The sequence below is a fragment of the Corvus brachyrhynchos genome, unplaced genomic scaffold (genome assembly GCF_000691975.1).
Source record: "Corvus brachyrhynchos isolate BGI_N302 unplaced genomic scaffold, ASM69197v1 scaffold220, whole genome shotgun sequence".
Taxonomy (NCBI): domain Eukaryota; kingdom Metazoa; phylum Chordata; class Aves; order Passeriformes; family Corvidae; genus Corvus; species Corvus brachyrhynchos.
In genome coordinates this window covers 4,911,807-4,930,939 of record NW_008236209.1, presented here as the reverse complement: position 1 = coordinate 4,930,939, position 19,133 = coordinate 4,911,807, and the positions used below count along the sequence as shown (strand labels likewise).

General features: G+C 43.8%; 1 long non-coding RNA gene across 1 annotated transcript; it reads right to left on the bottom strand.

The window, feature by feature from the left end:
- Nucleotides 1-9,217: 9,217 nt before the first annotated feature.
- Nucleotides 9,218-19,127, bottom strand: LOC108448711. Its single transcript, XR_001864693.1, has 4 exons — nt 18,916-19,127; nt 16,935-17,243; nt 10,891-16,829; nt 9,218-10,257 (listed from the first exon to the last, which is right to left on the bottom strand). It is a non-coding gene; the product is annotated as an uncharacterized LOC108448711 (long non-coding RNA).
- Between the last annotated feature and the right edge of the window lie 6 nt (nt 19,128-19,133).

Sequence of the window (19,133 nt, the reverse complement as noted above, 5' to 3'; positions counted from 1 at the left end):
GTTGATAACAGAACATCCTTTAGCTCCACACTATTTTCAGCACCAGAGCCTGAAGGACACATTCTCCCTGAATTTAAGATGCTGTTTCAACCTTCTCTCCATGTAATCTATTAAAGTGAGAGTTTACACTGAAATCCTCACAAGAAGCAGGGACTGAGTCATGGGGACTAAAACACCAATGACAGATCCAGAAGTCAACCAGGGACAAATGCTTGAGCCAGGCTCCCTCCACAGATCAACCTTTCTGCCCATCTAAAACAAGTATTAACGGGTTTATGCTCTTCTTGGGCAATTAAAGCACCATCAGGAGATGGAAAGCAGAAATAGGACAGAAGAGGGAGGTTTTATAGAATCCCAGGAGGGTGTGGGTGGGGAGAGATCTTGAAGCTCATCCCATTCCACCCCCTGCCATGGGCGGCAACACCTTCCGCTATCCCAGGTTGCTCCAAGATCCATCCAACCTGGCCTTGGACACCTTCAGGGATCCAGGGGCAGCCACAACTTTTCTGTGTTCACTGTGCTTATTATTTGACTTACAGGTGCTGTTCAGCCTCTCCTGCTTAGATACAAAATGCTGTTCCCTTTCCTGTGGGGGCATAAGGACAGTTTAGTCCTTGAGAGCACATGGGTTTACATTTTACATGTCAAAGAAACACAGTAGCCCCAGATATGATTCAAACACTCCCCAAGGCAGTTCTCTGAATATCCTTATCCCTCCCCCTCTGCAGGCTGCACTGTGCCAGGCATTGCAGGGAGGGATGCTGAGCTGATTCCAGTGCTTATTCCCGAGCACGGTGTCTGCCACATGGCTCTGCCACCAGGAAATAGCAGGACACCAAACTAACCAGAATCTGTGTTTCTCAAGTTGTCTCTGTTGTACTTTGAGCCTCAAAGTCTTTTTAAAAATTAGAGAAATACCCTTCAGTGTGTTGGTTTTAAAGTATTTCAGTGACTAAAGAGAACCAGGAGGAAGCTGCAGATATTTTGTGCCATATGAATATTTCTTTGAAGCTGTAAATAAACAGCAGCTCTTTTACCTCATATGATTTCCCAAAGGAAAAAAAAAGAAGGAATTGCCTGGTCCAAGAGCTCTGCATCTCCCTTTCTGCTGCCACTAGAGGGAGAAACCTATTCCTGGGATCCCATGGCTTCTAGGCTGTTTTTTGGAATAGAATCGGAATTATTCCCGTTACAGGGAAAGACGTTTGTCCCTCTGTGATAAGCAGGGATAAGGCAAAGGGAGAGCCTCTAAAATGAAGAGAGATAAACATTTCCTCCCCCCACCCTCAAATAAACTCCAACTACAATCCTCAAACCTTGTGAATTTAAACACTGCTGCAATTGTTCTTCTTTGTTGGAATACAAATCCTTCCACTGTGTTTACTCCCGTTGCATCCAGGGCAGAGGAGGGCAAACAGGAAGAAAGCAGAATACTGCGTTCCTATCAATATAGGAACAAAGGATGTTTTCTAGTGGCTTGAACTAATTCTGATTGAAAAACCATAAAATTTTCTATTAGCTGTAAGGAACAGTGGAAATTCATTGTGGACAGGAAAAGATCCTAAAGTAGCATTTAAATTAACTAAAAATCCTAGAATTCTGGATTTGCGCTTCTTTTTCTTGTCCTAATTCAACTCAAAGGATCATACTGATGAATAATTCTTATGTCACTATATTTTAAAGGTTTGAACCAATAATGATTGCTTTGGATAAGTGTTTATAGCAGTGGCAAGGTCATTTCACTGCTATGGAAGATATTGCGAATCAGCCTCAAATGTGGGTGCAAAAAACTTTAGCACCTTCCCTAAATATGAAATGTCTCAGTCTCAGACATGCAGAGTTACCCCCAAAATGTGCTTTCAAACACAGGCTGCTGGTGGCCAACAATGTGCAACTAGACCTGGCTTTGTGACACAGAACCTGATGACCATAACACACTTAGAGGGTGAAAAAGTCATTTTTCCGGACAATGAGGCACTTTGCAGGCTCCAGGCTTGGCCACATCTCTTCTGGGATACTCGTTGTTTTTCTCTCCAAAAAAGAGCAGCAACACTGACCCTTAAGGTCATCAACGATGAAACTTTGCTGATCTTAGGCTTAACAGCAGGTGCAAACATCACTGTATTTCTAGAGGAAAACATATCCCAAATCATTCCTTCCTGTCCTTTAATGGGTCTGAAAAGGGACTAAATCCACCCAAAAAAGCCTTCTCATGGTTCATCTGTCCCAGCCTGCTACTGCAGTGGCCAAGGTTAGCAAGTTAGCCCTCCTACATCCACTGTGTTTTCCCCCAAATATATCAGAGTATCCTATCTATGGTTTTGACTGGAAGAATACCAGTCCCCACCTGCTCTTTTGTCACTGTCCTACAGCCTGGATACAATTAGCTTAGATATTGTTCCTCACCAACACAGCCTGAATTCTGCCTCTCTTCATCATGCACTAAACAGGAAAACTAGTTATTCCAAATGTAATCCCAATTCTCTGACAATTAATAAGGACATTTTTAAAAAGCAGGATGAGCAAAGCAACAGAAGGCTCCCAGGCTCAGTGCAGGGGCTGCCACTGAGGCTTGGAAAGAGGCACATCCTCACTCATCAGCCGAAAACCTGGGGAGCCAAAGCTTCAACTACAACAAGCTTTTCTTTTCCTGGTGCTTTACTTGATGTTTTTTCAGACCAGCTGCAGTACTTCCCTCACTGAATGGGAGGTCACTTCAGCACTGTTTCTGTAAAAGAGGCTGGAATCTAAAATTGGTGTTAAAAGTTCAAACTCATGACCCATCCCATCGACAGTATTTTGTTGTCATTTTTGTGAGAGTGACAGGGTTTGGGATTTAAAAACTGCAGCTATATTTGTATGATTCAAGTGATTTTCTTCTCCTATGATGATTTCATAGCAGAAAGCTTAAGACAACATTCCAGATTTTTCACCCTTTGGTGTGCATGTGTCTATGTACACGCACACATATACAGAAAATAGAAAACATTCCCCAGTAAGTTTTCCTTTCTGAAAGGATTTTCAGCAGCCTTGCAGAGTAACAGCATATGCAATATGTGTGTCACTCAAACATTTCCCTTAGCTGCAAAGTTAGTGTCAAAATCTGTTCTGAAACAACTCCACAACGTGCACTTCATATAACCCTGAGCTGCAGGTTAGGCTCCACTTTAAGCATGAAATATTAAGTGAGCTCATAATAGCTAAATCACTCCATTGTCATTCCAGCACTAACCCAGGTTGGCAGAGCTCACGCTCCATGATGTCACCATTCCTACCTTGCTGCAGTTGCCAGCAGAGCCCAGTTTGCATAAATTAGCTTTGATCGATGAAAAGTGTTAACATCTTTTATTTTTACCTTGGAGCACACTTGGAATGATCCTTTTTAGTGTTTTAAAAATGCATATGGGTGGCTTAAGTGCCAGGTTAGAACATACTGCGGTGCCAACCACATGAGGATGGTCAGTGGCAACCACAGGAGAATGGTCAGTGCACTGGAAACTGGAGGGACTGGGGACAACGAACACCTCAGACCATCAGCAACACCTTGATAACATCCAAAAAGCCACCTTCCAATTTGCAGGTTGGAAAGACTTTCAAAGCCAGCCCTGAAATAGCAAGGACAGCTGTAGGATGGATTTCACCATCCCTCCACACATTAAACCCCATCCCACTTTGCATCAACTCCCACTGAAATAAATAACTCAAGAACTACGCAACATAAATAACAGCAGAATGGTTCAGGAAAAAAAAAATCATCTCTCCATCTTCTAAAAATAGCTTCCTTTTGGCTACGCTGCTCCTTTATGTCTTTCCTTGAGAAAGCAGGGATGAACTGAATACTGATTGGCATTCACTGGCAGAGGCAGCCTCAGGAGCAGCATTAGAGGCACATTTGTCCCCCAGCTTGCTGATTTTCTAGAAGGAGAGGGTATTTTCCATCTCCTTTTTCCCAAGGCTGGCTTTGTGGCTGCCCTTTCCCTGCTCCCCTTCATTCATGTGGCTCTCGAGGCTGTCTCTGCCAAAGATGTGCCATGGAGTGGCTGAGATTCTGAGCTCCCACACCACATCCAGCATGGCCCCAAAACTCCCTCTGGGCTTGCAGGGAAGTCTCAGAAGGACCTACAGACACACATGGAAGAGTAGGTTTATCCATCCAGCCTTCCACAGCCCTTCCCTGGCCATCTCTTATCATCAATTCTTATGTTCACAAATGTAGTGGTTAAACTCTGACCAGGGTTAAGCTGAAGACTCCCATCCTTGCTCTTTTCAATTTCCAAATCCTCATGGATCAAGTGAGATCTCCCTCACATCAGCAAGTTTAAGCTTGATCACAGTAGGTTCACACAAATCATGGAATCACAGAATGGTTTGGGCTGGAAGGGCTTTTCAACACCAGCTAATCCACCCCCTGCCGTGGGCAGGGACACCTTCCCCTATCCCAGGCTGCTCCAAGCCCTGTCCAGCCTGGCCTTGGACACTGCCAGGGATCCAGGGGCAGCCACAGCTTCTCTGGGCACCCTGTGCCAGGCCTTACCACCCTCAAAATAAGCTCTACTCCGCTGCTCCAAGATCTTTGCCCCAAAGCAGAAGAGATTGTAAAGGAATTTTTCATTTTTCTATTTTTTACTATATACCTGATTGCAAGGGTATCTTTGGAAGGAGAAATCACCATCTTCTCCCTCCCTGGACTGAAGCCACAGAGACCTGGGATGCTGTCGGGACTTCACCCAGAGGCTGTGAACAGATGGAAGGTTTGTTTTCCATCCAACCCCTCAAGCTCCTCCGAAGGAAGAGCTCGGGCACCCGAGAATTCCTTATTTTCCCACATTGCTGTATTTTTGAAATTCCCTGAAACACCGTGAAACGAAGGGAAAATACCTGTGCTGCTGGTGTTTGAGCTTTACAGGCTGAGGGGAGCAATGGGAGTCACACACACACTTACAGCCCAATAAATGGAGAAGAGGTCAAATCAAAGACTATCCCCATCTGAGGTTTATTTCGGGACCCCTTCTCCAGCACTACGAGGGGAGCCCCAGCCCTTTCAGAAACAAGCTGTTCCTGCTATTGCTGGCTTTGGACAAAAAGCACACTGCTGCTAACCTCTTACATAAAGTGAGCAGACAAACAGCTGAATTGCTGACCCCGTGTGGCCTTTCCCCCAGGATTTGCGGGTTTGCACAAAGAAGCCAACGTTTTACATGCAGCCCTCGATGGAGTTTGGAATTGTGCAGAAACCCTGTTTGGAGTGCACACTCTTAACCCAACTGTTTGTGTACGATGTTCCTCCACTCTGATGCCAAACACTGTAGGTCTCTGGGTTATTTTTTCTATTTTTGTTTTATTTTTTTAAAGCTGCTGGGTCATACACAACTTTGAGTGCCTGCATATACCTCCACTGCCATTAGTATTGCAATATAATAAAAGTCAGGGATGCTTTTTTTCCTAGGATCTATCCTTTTTTTTCAGCTGAGCACTCAGAGCTTGCTAGATATGAGCTCCAAAATTATTAAACACTCCTTGGCTCAGAGTTTTCTGTGCGGGCAGAGATATATATCAGGTTTATTTTGTGAGTGGGATATACTTCGCAAGAGCAGTTGACTCAGTCTGCGTTTTGAGTAAACAATTCTCTTCATCTTTACTTGCAAATTGATTGATTTAAGATTTTTGGAGGCTTTTGCCAATTGGTAACAGATATAAAACATTCATAAGGAAGTGCCACTTCCCTTTGAGTGGGGAAAAAACCTCAGGCACAAGGTGCCAGCAGCTCCTTTCATTGAGCCAGAGGCTGCACTGACTTCCCCTGCCCAGCAAATCCCAGTGCCTCCAGCACTGCCCCCATTAGATCCATGAAAACCACTCGAGCACACCGGGAGAAGCCTGTGCTGCAGCAGGGCAGTTCAAGGACCACACACTCCTGTTCCCAACGCTCTGGATGTTTAAATCATCCCCGAGTAATCAAGTCTCACACCTCGGAGGATGAGAAAGTGCAAGTGATCCGAGAGCCCAACTGGTGGATTACACAAGGCGAGGATGAAAGCACAAAGCACCACAATGCTCGAATTCAACAACAACAAAACAGCATTGAGGCATCACAGCACAAAAATCCCCATTGTACGTTTGATTTCCAGCCATCCCAGCTCCGAGCTGCTAAAAACTACAGGGTATACCATTCCCTCCTCCCCAGCTATCCCAAATCCAACCTTGGCATTTTTGTTTTAATTCAAAGACACATTGATTGTTGTAAAGGCACAAAGTATTACCTGGAATAACACTTCAAATGCAAATTAAGGGCTGTGTAAAATTATTGTAGTGCAAGAGTACCATGGTTTATTAACAGCAGATTTGCAAGGTTAATTTTCAATTATGTATTTCTTATTAGTTTTCTAGCTGTCTTGCTATTATTAAATTTAAAGAGGAAGATACTTTCAATGTGTCCAGCTTCTGTGGCGTTATTACTGATAATTATTCCTATTTTCCAATTTGTGTTACTCTCATGTCTTGCAAAATTTGTAATTAATGAGCAAATAATTATAGCAGCACTCACTAGAGCTGCTTTAGTTAAAGCTGTGTCAGCTTTTGTATTAGGATCCCCATTTTTCAAGGGTTTATAACTCAAGCATAAAAATTCACTCTGGGCAGAGCCTTGTCATAAGAGCTGTCTGCTGAGCATGATTTTTTGTTTTTAAATATTTCTTAGCAGCATTATTTTGTTCTTTTTTCTTAAAGTTACGGACATTTTAACATAGCTTAAAGCTTCCAAGGGCACTAAGTTTACAGCACTCAGTTTTTCTATGCTCCAACATCTCAGAAATAAAGACATTTTATTTTAAGGTGAAGGCATTCACCTTTACAAACAGGAAGCAAGATGCCTCAGCATCTCCAAAGCCCAAGATCGGGTTTTTAATGCCTGGTGGTCATTAGCTTTAGAAAACAGACACAGAAGAGAGCTTGACATTCAGGGATGTTTGCCCTGATCCCACCCAGTTAAAGCATTCAGGCACTGCCTCAATTAAGGCACACGAGTGGTCCTTGGGAGTCAACAGGGCTGGCCAGGCTCTCTGGGATGCCCAAACCATTCACTGCCCAGTTCAGCAGAACAAAGCTCTGCTTTTGACGGGAGTTTTCAGCTGTCCCCACGCCTGGGAGCACTGAGCACCACAGGGATCACTCCTTCAGGATGCTGAAGGCCCACAGGGCTTAAACAGCTCAGCACCTTCTCAACGAGGTGCTCAGAATCCCACAGGGGCCTGGCTGGTGCCAGTTTAAAATTTAGCACAAAACCGGTGTTTGGTTTTTTGTGTGGAAGAGGAAACCCCAAGGGAAAAGCAGCAGATCCCAACACACCAGGTTTGCTGGACACACTTCGCCACAAAATAAAATTGGAAAGTGACAGCTCTAGAACAGACATTCTGCAAAATTTGGGCCCTACAGGAGAGCCCATCACAGCTGCTACCTCCAAGAATTCCATGTGGTCATTCATCCAAAAACACAGGACACATCCCTTCATCTCTCCTGGTCTTCTGCACCCCTTCTCCTGCAAAGGGCCTTGGAGCAGTCACCCAGCTCCTGGAGAGCCACCATTAGAATCCTGGAATCATTAGGGTTGGAAAAGACCTCCAAAATCATCAAGTCACTCTTTGGAGTGTTTGACCTTTACACCAAGCTTAATACTGACCCTGTTTGACCTTAATGCTGAGCTTAATTAAAGCAAGATCACCATAACTCAGCAAAGAGGGAACAGCAGCAGGGCAGCAGTGCTGTGAATAGCAGCTTTAGTACATTCTACTTTGAAGAGCAAGGTGGATTTAGACTCTTCTAGTGATGCCTTTTCCTGGTTTTAAAATCAAGAGTCGAGCACAGTTAGAAGGGAAAAAGGGATTTTACCTTGGTATTTATTTTAGGGATCCTTAGGTGCACACGTCCAGGTCGAATGCACCAAAATGCACACCACAGATGCATACCCCCAAAAGATCTAGTCTAACATTATAGGTGTTACTAATTAGCAGATCTATCAATGATCCCCCAATGAGAGGCTCAAGTGAGCCCCCCTCCCCAAGGAATCTTCCCCTGGATGGTTCTATCTTGGTTTACAGAATATGGTCTGGAGAGGACCTTGGGGTCTGGGGCACACTGATCCCTGGCTACAAAGCTTCTAAAATGTTTAGTCTCTTACCTTGACAAATAAGTCCAAGAATGTAGGCAAAAAACAGTTGTAAAAAGGTATAACCACTAAGAACACAGAAGTTTTAAAAAGGTATAACAGGGGCATAAAAGAAAAGGCAAAAAACTCTTCATGGCATCACCAGCGGCAAACAAACAGCAAAGATGCCCAGCAAAACCTCTCTTTTACTGGAAAACATGGTCAGAGATGAGCTAAAACCAGAGAATGATGAAACCTACCTGCATCAGCCAGAGCAAGTCATGGAATGCAAGGTTTGAGCTCTTGAAAATCCAGGCAATTTACTCCTTATACCTCTTCATCAGGAAAGGAGTCTGGGCCTTCCCTGCACCTTCTGTGACTACCATCAGCTGAGGCTTTCCACACCCTCATTTGGGATAATTATCTCCTCGTGTTTGAGTTAATTGCTGATGAGGGGGACCCAGTTTTTAATCTGTTGGTTAATCCAGATTTGTGGCATTTGGAACCTTTTACTGGCCAAGGCATTCCAATGACTGAGAAATCCCAATATCCCTCTTCTCTGGTGCCACTCTCATGGCTAAACCATATTTTTAAAGCCTGCCCATACTGGCAACCCCCCAGTCATTTGCAAACCTGTCTGTGTTACAAGAATTCTGGTATCTTTATTTTACAAATATGCAGAGCCTGGTCCAAATAAGGCTGATAAATATATTGTATAAATAATATAACAAATATAATAAAACCCTGCCATCTAAACCAACTGCTCCCCCTCATTTTAGGGGCCTGTTTATCTTGCAGGTAAGTAATTTTCCCTAACTAACCTGCGTCATGAGTTTCCCCTGGTTCAGACTAGTCTGCAAAATCATGGGAATCTCTATGTGCTGATATTCCCTGGTTTCTGATGGCCTCTCATTTTGGCTGTAACCATGGTGCTGCTGGATTTATCATGGCTGCATGGCACAATGTGTATCTCATTCTCTCCTGGCAGCTTTGTATGGCTTTTATTTAGCTGTAAAAATGGTTTCCATTTCTTGAGCATCTGAATTAAAGATAGAATAGAACTATGACATCGAGAGCTGGAGATTTTATGCAAATTTATTTATAAATATAAATCACATTTAGAATGCAAAATTACACAAATGTCTTCTACAGATTGCCCATCTCTTAAAGAAATGATTTCTTTACTTTTTTAAGGCTAATGCCTTAACATGTTATCCATGTATTTGCAATGGGAATGGAAACTCGGTAGAAAGTCCCAAGTGAAATTTGGGAACCCAGTGGGATCAGTTATGTGACGAGGAATTTTTCCAGTTCTACATCAGTGGCTTGACATCGCTCCACGTCACCAGCCCGTGTCACACTGGGATGGAATTCCAGCTCTGCTGAAGTCACTGACAGATTCCTGGCTGGATTTACCGGGATCACGATGCTCCAATGTGCCAAGGGATGCCCAGGAAGAGCAGTGACGAGTCCACCTCCCAGTGCTCCTGTGCCCACACCACACCCCCCAAGCGCCTGTGCTAGAACTTGTGTTACTCAAATATTCCAGCATAACATTCCTGGGAAAACCCAGCTTCTTGCATCTAATTCCAGCACTCCCAAGCATCGTAAATTCAGGTGTTTTTCCTGCCTTTTGGGATTTCAGAATGGTATAAACTTATTAAAGTGGGATACAAGTGATGAGGGTTTTCTGACTATAGAGCTCCTCCAAGCAAATAATTTAACAGTACTTCCTTGGATTTCAAAACAATCATGGATTTTGGATACAAATATGGCTTCATCAGATTTCTTTTACAAATTTTGATACTTTTTCTCTGCTCTAATCGCAGGTTTTCCCTTTTTCCTCTTTTGGGGCCAGGTTGTTTTCTCATTGTCTCCTCTAACACTGGTCCGGGGAAAAATTCGGTGGTTATTTTCTTGACTGTCCAACAAAACAATCTGTGAGGTCTCGGTTTTGATGACCAGTTTTAGCATTACATTCCTTCTACTGGATGGAGGTGACATCCAAACCATCTCAGAAATCTCCATGCTGCCCATCCTTCTGCCACAAGGAATTCTCCACTGAGCAGTCCTATTCCCGTTGCACTTTATCCCCTCAAAAAGGGGAGAACTGTTTCCTAGGAAAAGAAAACAACAAAAAAAACCAAACAAAAAACCACTGTAAAAATATTGACTGCCAATGCCCTGCTCTTTCCTTAGCTCTGCTTCCACATGGAGGTTAAATAGAACTCCAGAATCAAAACTAACGCAGAAAATTACTTTTTCTTTAGTCAGAGCAGCTCCACAGGGTGTTTGCTACCCTGAACCTCTGTAATTCACGTCAGGATCACAAAATCATTAAGTTTGGAAAAGACCTCCAAAGTCATCCATTCCAACCTTTGACCCAATTCCACCATATCCACTAAACCAAATCACCCACATTTCTGAGCCTCTGCTCACTATTTTACCTATTAAAGCATCCAGCTGATGTCATTTGGGTTTTTTTTTTAATTCCACCTTCTGAAAAACTGCAAAGGGAAGAAACTCCAGGGTTACAATTGAAAAACTCAAATATTGATCCTCTGGAATTTACCAGGTCAGAAACTTCCTGTTGGTGTTTTTAACCATGCCACAAAATTCCTTAAAAGACACATAATTTTTGGTTCAGTGTCATGAAAAGCTTTTAACACAAATAAAGTGGATATTCTGGTGGATGAACACTGAGGATACGTTTCTAATTTTATACATTTAGGGTGACAGAAGGAAAATACCTTTTCTGAGAAATTATTGCTTCATCAGCATGCTCAGAATTTGCCACGGTGTTGTGGGCAGAATAAAGTCTTATTCCTCAAAATCACATTAATCTGGGTATTTGGAAGACAGCAACATCTACTGTGAAGAGCAGGAGCATGATGGCCGTGGATGCTCAGCTTTGCATCCTGGCTGGTACGGGACCAAACACATCCATCAGGGCATCAGAACATTGGAGAAGAGATGAACATATTAAAAAGAAAAAGGACAAAAGGCAGGTGTAAGGATGAGAAAAGTTGTAATTAAGGAGAGCCGAGTTAACTGGAGACTGATTTAACAAATGTAGAATAATTTTGTACCTCAGGAGGGAATTGTGCTGGTACAACCTCAGGAGCGGTTGATGTGCTCCAGTCCCACCTCAGACAATTGGATTTAAGCACGAGTTTAAGGACAAAGCTGAGCTGGGATAGTTTGCAAAATCACTATAAAAGCACAACCTTCCATTCTCCCAAACCATATGGGTTTGACTTCCCATATGGAGTCACAAAATAAAAATATAGTCTAAAAATAGCTCTCAAAAATGCACTGGCTGAAGGCTGCTTCCTGTGTCACGATTTGATTGGCCTTGTGTTTTATTTCTTCAGCAGCAATTTCCATTTATCTCTGATTTGGAGCATGAAAAGCTGCTTTTATAGTTGTAAGCAGAGGAGAAAAAGGCATCCAGGAAGGAAATATGGAGAGCTCTTCTGGCTTTACAGGAGCTGCAGGAACAAGGAAAATTATTTTAGCGCACCACAAAACAAAGTGATGCAGGGAGAGGATCTCTCCTTGCAATCTGCACTGAAGTTCCCTGTCAGCCCAGTGCAGAGCATTATATATTCCGTGCAGCTCCGGAGGAACCTAAAGGAGCCAAAAATTGTCAGAGCAGAAATCCCCCGTGCACAGGGAGCGGTGCCAGCACGGCTCCCAGCCCGCCCGGCGCGCCGGCCCTGACAGCTCCTTCTGGCCACCAGCGGAGCCCGAGGAGCCGCTCCCGCCGTGATGGATGGCATCGAACGCGAACATTCCCACTTGGGCTCTGCTGGATGGTGCCTTCTCAAAAATCAGAGATTTATTTTGGGGGTTTTTTAGGGGAGAAAATATACCAGCCACTCCTGGATTGCTGCGTTCAGTGTTGGGCTGCTCACTACAAGGGAGACTTCGAGGGGCTGGAGTGTGTTCACGGAAGGGAAAGGAGCTGGGGCTGGAGCACCAGGAGTGGCTGAGGGAGCTGGGAAAGGGGCTCAGCCTGGAGCAAAGGAGGCTCAGGGGGGACCTTGTGGCTCTGCACAACTCCCTGACAGGAGGGGGCAGCCGGGGGGGTCGGGCTCTGCTCCCAGGGAACAGGGACAGGAGGAGAGGGAACGGCCTCAAGTTGCACCAGATGAGGTTTAGATCGGATATTAGGGAAAATTTCTTCATGGAAAAGGTTTAAAGCATTGGAATGGGCTGCCCAGGGTGATGATGGAGTCACCATCCCTGGAAGTGTTCAAAAAATATGTGGATGTGGCACTTGGGGATATGGGTTAGCAGTGAACATTTGGGTGGTGCTGGGCTGACAGTTGGATTTGATGATCTTAAAGGTTTTTTCCAACCTTAATGATTCCATGATTCTAAATTTTAAATTCTTTCCTGCTTCAGCTGGGGCAGGAAACAGACCATCATCCAAGACCTGAAACCCCTGGCTCTGGAGGAGGAGAAGGAGGGAAGATCAGTCTTGGTGGGAGCCTCCTACCATTGAGGAAGACCTGAGCCACTACATGAAGACAAAAAGGAAATGTTCCAGCTGAGCTCCTCAGCGATTACTTCCCCCACACTGGAGAGCCCAAGCTCCAGTGAGGTATTTCTCATTATTTGTGACTTTTGCCAAAAAAAGGTGAAGAAATAAATAGCAGATAACTAAAAGAATTCATATACAACTTTTCAGGATAATGGAGAATATAATGTCTTGCTTTTTCAGCACTTCAGTTTTCCCACATCCATGGGTTGGCCTGGGTTTATGCAGGTTTATGGGTTTCCTGCAGGCTCTGACACTGCACAATCTGGGACAGTTTCTGTTCTGTTTCTGCATTAACATTTGTTACTGTGCATGAAAAAGTGAAATAAAACTGAGAAAAAAAAGGTGTTTGCAAGAAAAAAATGCCCCTCTCCTCAGCACACGAGTGGCAGAGCAATGCCAGGGTGGGGTTGGGGAGGGAGGAGCAAATCCCGGCTCTGCTTCAGCCCAGAAGGAATGAACAACCAGCAAAGGGCCAGCCCCTTCACTCTCCAGGAATCTGGAGTGAGGAAAAGCCAGAGTGAAGTCCAGCAGTCTGCTCTGGACATAGGTCAGGCTCTGGACACACATCTCCACACCACGGCCCAACACCTGCCACAGTGCACAATAAAGTTCTTCTATTTGATGTTTTCTCTCTTTCTTTCTCCAGTTTCTTAAAGCTCTAGGAATGATTTTCCCAATCTGAGCAAAAGCTCTGCACTCCCCCTTAAAAAAGATTTTTATAATATCTAAGAAATATTAAAATCCAAAGAGGGGAAAGAAAATATATCTAGAGTGGGAAAAGGCTGTTTGTCATTGGCGGAATAAGGATTAGAAATCAGCTTTTCTCTGAAGAATTTATAGAGAAGGGAAAAAAAAAAAAACCAACCCGACACTTTGGAAACAATTATTTACAAAGTTCAAAGTGTTTGGTGCCCTTTGCTTGGGTAAAATAAGGGGCAACACATAACACCCACAGTCACGAGGAGTTTAACCCAATTACTCCTGTCAGAAAAACTAATTTTACAAAGCACATTTCTGCCAGAAGAATCCTTTCCTTGCCTCCAATTCCTTTTTACATTGCTAATAAGCCTCTTAGCAGTCGATTAGAAGTGCCTCTCCAGCCAGGAGCAGGCGGATCGCCCTGAGCGCAGCCAGCGGTCCCTGCTCCGGAGAAAACCTGATTGGAGCCGAGGGGAATTTCACCTGAGGAGCTTCCCTGCAGGTGTTTGGTCCCGTGGCAGTAACCTGTGTCACTACAGAAGCTGCTAATGGCTATTACACACTGACAGCTCTCAGGAACGGGATCTGGGACTGTTCTGACCCTTTTCCCCCTCTGACATCCAGAAATCAGAGGGTGTTTTTAGGGCTACATGCGCAGAGAGGGGAAGAGGACCCACCTGCCTGACAACTGGATAAGGCTCACAAACCTTAAAAATTTGTCCCAAATGATGCAAAATCTATCTGAAACATCCCCAAACTGTCACCTGCTGAGCCAGGTAAACCCTTTAAAGCAATGTAAGTTCAGAAGAATCTAATTTCAGTAAAAAAATGATGGATAAGAGACAAGGATGATCAAGGACAGCCCTCTCCGGGTGGGTGCCATTTTACCCAGCTCCACAGATGGGGAACATTTTCCCGAGGAGATGCTGAAAAGCCCCTGGCTGTGCTCTCTGGAAGTGAACAACAGCAGGAGCTGCACCAAGGCAGGAAGATGAGCAGGGGATATGGGAGACAGAGAATTTAAACTTTTTGACACATCTTCAGAACAATCTGAAAAAAAAATCAGTCTCTCTGTGGATAAATACAATTTTATCAACTCTGCTGAAGGCAGTGAGAAGCCCCAGGCTGCCCTTGGCACCTCACCTGTACCTGGAAAACAAATGCAGTGTCTTAATTCATCCAGAGAAATGCTCACTTATGCAAAGAAAATATTGAGATGATGGAGAAAAGGATCAGCTTCCAGCTTTGGATATTCTGGGCAACTCTGTGATCCGTGCGTAGGCATCTCTCTGGAGAACAGGGATTGGAGGTGTCCATGTCCATCCCAAATGTTGTAAGAAATCATCTGACATCTAAATCCAGCACATAGAAAAGAGGCTAAATTCATTAAGTCAAATTATTCCATTTTAATTCTCACTTCTTGGTTTTTGTTCCAAAGGCTTTGTGGCAATTCATGTCAAAGAGCCAAGTAAATATTTTCTTGTGCAGTGTGGAAGATGATGTCAGGCGGTGATGGGAGTGAAATACTGACTTTGTAAAACTATTTGTACCTCTGATAGGATTGAGTCATTTTGTGAGATTATAGGAAATGCATTCCATGATTACATACACCCCTCAAGGCCCTGTGGAGGTGAGATTCTGCATCTCACAATGTTATTTAACCAGAAAAAAAAAAAAATGGGCTAAGTAAATAAAAAATCTGCAGGATGTGACTTCATCGTGCACTGTTGACACCTGCTTCTATGATTTAAAGGATGTTACTAAGAATATCAGGGTTGCTAATATAAATGATGAAGAAATCAGAGGTCAATCATATAATAATAAATATTAGCATAGGTTTCCCAAGGCCAGAAGTGGCTGCAATGGTAATTGGAATTATGATTTTACTCTTGAATTATGTGATACTGAAAACACTTTGTTCTCTGCTGCTTTCCTGGAACAGCTCCATTAAAGCCAAGGAGACAAACTCTCCAATTTTTCTTAATCCAAGAATTAATGTCCCCTTTTTATAAGGATGCTTTTTTTTTCATGTAGGCACCCCCCTCGCCCTGTACATGAAGTTGTTGTGTTAGAGGGGTGTGCTGGGCTGCGTGGACATGGTCCCTGTGCTCCTGCTGCTGATCTGAGGATGCAGCACCCCAACTCTGCCATCCCTGCTGGATATTCAGGATAAGGTGGAAAAAGAGGAAAACTCCTCCAAACAGCACTGCAAGCACAAAGGAAACCTAGAGTCCTTCCAAAACCACTAGCTAGTTCCCTATGGAACACCAGGATAAAATGCTCTGAGTGCATTAATGCAAGAGCCAATACACTAAATTTGATGAAAGACTGGTCCCAACTATACAGTTTAAATTGACAAAATAGCTGAAGCTCATGGCACTCTTTACAGCATCTCTGAATTACTCTGGACACACAGAAAACACCAAAAAACTGTGGCTGCAGCTTTAGAATGATTAATTTTGGAGTTATCTGGCAGCACCTTGTGCAGCAAAAAGTCAGCCCAGCAGCCAGGCTGGTGCTGGGAGGAAATTCCAGAGGGTGAAGGGCTGGCAGTGGCTTTAAAGCACGGAGTGACTCCTTCCCCTGCTTCCCCACCTCCAAACACCCCTCCCTGCACTGAAGGTAGCTGTCCCAGAGCAGTCTGAAATCCAGAACAGCTGCATGAAATGTTTCCAGGAACAGGAGTTGCTGGGTGCTGCCTGTCTTACCTGGGGATTCCTGCCAGCACCGCAGACGGCTTTGGAAATGCTGCTAAATCATATTTTTTACAGGGCAAAAAACGCCCCAAACTAATCCTATAATGCTGCCTGAATGTTGGTGGGCTCTTTTCCTTTCTTGCCTGTGACTCCTTGCTGATGGGCAGCTCATAGAAGCCGTGTTGGAGCTGGTGTCAAATGCTGGAGCACTCCGTGTGAGGAAATCGGGATACGCCACGAGTGTTTCAACGCGGTTACACAAAAGTCTAAAATTAGGTCATAAATTATATAATCTTGCAAGGAAACAACAAATTTAATGACTATGCCAAACCAGAGATAAAAGCTGAGGAAGGAAATAGCATCTTGCTCATTAAATATTAAGGATCAGATCCTTCAAACATTTTCCAGTGATGAACTCTGTGGGAGTTTGGCATCTGTATTTGTGTGTGTTCTATAGAATGTGCTTATACATCATATACAAGTGCTGGGTGTGATTTATGGAGCACACACACCTAGTAAGTATATTTATAATGCATAAATACATTCCATCAAGAGCAGAGAAGGTGATTAGTGAGAGTTTCCTAAGAGGTTTAATCAGATATTTTGATGGCTTATTTCCAGTGTTGCTCCAAAAGCATTTTTCATTACAGGGCACTGGGAGAGAGCAGGTAGAGGCATCTCCCTTTTCCACTTACTGCAGCAGCAGCTTTCACAGACATCACATCTTCCGTGGGACTGAAGAACCCTGTAAAGGAAGAAAGATCACCAAGATGTAAAAATGGATTTGAAAATTCCCTGCAACCTTTGAATCCCTCCCCTAATGTTGCTGTGCCCCAGCCTTTCTTCTCACCTTACATGTGGCAAATCTGGTTTGATCTGTTTGAAACAACGCAGGGCTGAGGTCTTGTGCATATTCCCTTAAAAGTTGGAAGCGATTCCCTCGGGCCCGATGGCTGTGCTGATGCCCTGAGTATGTTAATGAGAGGGAATGGGAATCTCTGATGGAAAAAGGCAGATAGCACTCCCGTCCTTGCTGTCGTCAAAGCTTCTCTGATAACCATGTCCTTTTCTTCAAAGATTTGAGTCATCAGTGGATTGACTAAATCCTTGTGCTGGAGCCTGGGAAAACTGCTGTTGATGCCCTTGGCAAATTCTTAGCCTAAAAAAGCATGAAAAAGAGGACCAAGTAATTTCAATTCCATAAAATACATTAAATGCAGCACACAGGTATGTAAATGGGAAACTCCATAACTGTAATTTTCCCATTTAGAGCCTGATCTAAAGGCTATAAATGTTAATTTGAAATCTTTTCATTGATTTTAATGGCCTTTAGATCAGGCCCATATTATTCTCTACATATCATGTTTGTTTCAGTGCAATAGTGTATTTACGTAAAACGTGAGTTATGTGGATTATAACACATGCAGATCCACTGCTTATTGTGCAAGGGCAGAGATTGTGAAATTTATTGGCTTTAGCAACACACATAAAATACAAAAGCCAAAATAAAATCCCAAATAATGATTAGACTTTTTAAAAGTGAGATTAAAAAAAAAAGAAAAAGAAGAGGCCTTTTTTTCATTTTATACTAATACAACCTAAATGTATTTTAAGGATCATGAAATCCAAATGGAAATTCGTACAATTCCTCATTTCCGACTGCAGCGGTTCAACAAAAAAAATTACATTTAAATGATTCAAAATGTCTCAAAGAAACGGCATTTTTTTCTTCTAATTTGGGGAGAAGAAAAAAAAAAGAGTTTCAACCCAAGCTCAGCAAGGGATAACAGCATTACAGGCACTGCACAGAGAATTTAGCCACTCATAATTCCAAATCCTTCTCAAATGCTTTATTGCTATAAGGTGGCTCATAGCAGCCTCTACACAACAGGACTCCCATAGCATTAACCATGAGAGATAGGCTTCCAGAAAGAAACTATAGCAAAGTAATTGTAAATCTCTAATGATGCATAAAACCGAGCTGAATTGGTCCTGAATTCTCAGCATAAAAGAAATGAACCATCAGAAGAACCAATTCTGGTGGCAGTATAACACACCCCAGTGTGGAAACTGTTTATGGTGTTTGCTGCAGTGGAAATATTCCCACTAATATGCAAGGGATAGGAATTCATTAAAAAGGCCTGAATGCTGCAGCTTCTTGGGATGCCCCATGTGACACTAAACGCAAATCGTTAGCCAAAAGGAAAACCTTGTCTGTGCCAAAGCAGGTCATCGGCTCTGTCAGGGCCAGTACAATAAATGCGGTGGGATCTGCAGGGTTTTAAACCCACCTTTCAAGACTTCCAGGGTGCTTTTGTGCATCTTGGGGGGTTCAGCTGCACTAGGCTGGGCTTTGTTGGAACTGTGCCCACCAAGATGTCCCCAGGAGTGTGTGGAGGGACCAGACTGAAGCCTCATCCCCCTCCAAAAAATCCTGTGCCCAACAGGACACCCGGGCTGGGACCTCCAGTGATGGCCTTCAAAGGGACATGGCCATAGATGGCACAGAGAGTTGTCTGTGTTAAAACCCAAGCTCTGCCATTTTCTCAGAAACTTTAGCCAATTCCCACCAGATAAGCGCCCAATAAAATATTTAAAACCATAATTAATGGTGCCATTTAATTAATTAACAATGCAATCCACAAAATCTACCGATGTACCTGGCTCATTCCAGAAACCTCAGTGCACAAACCTGGACTGTCACCCATTAATCCATCCCTGTCCGGAGGCACCTTGCTCCAGGAGCAGATCAGATGGATTATCTGGGAGACCAGGAATCACTCACTCGTGCAGGAAGAAGAGCCTGCACACATTTCCCCACACAGCCTCACCCAGGAGCTCCAGTGTGGCCACAAACACCATTTCTTCGAGGTGAGGAACCGCCGCACTTTTGCGTCCAGTAGATCTCCGGCTTTTTTTTGGCACTGCCAAGAAGTGTGGGATCATGGGCTGAAGCTTTTCTGGCACCAGGGCATCTGTCCACTGAGAAGTAGATTGACAGGGCTGGAATGGCTGGGTTTGTTTGTTTTCTCATTTCACAACTCGGAAG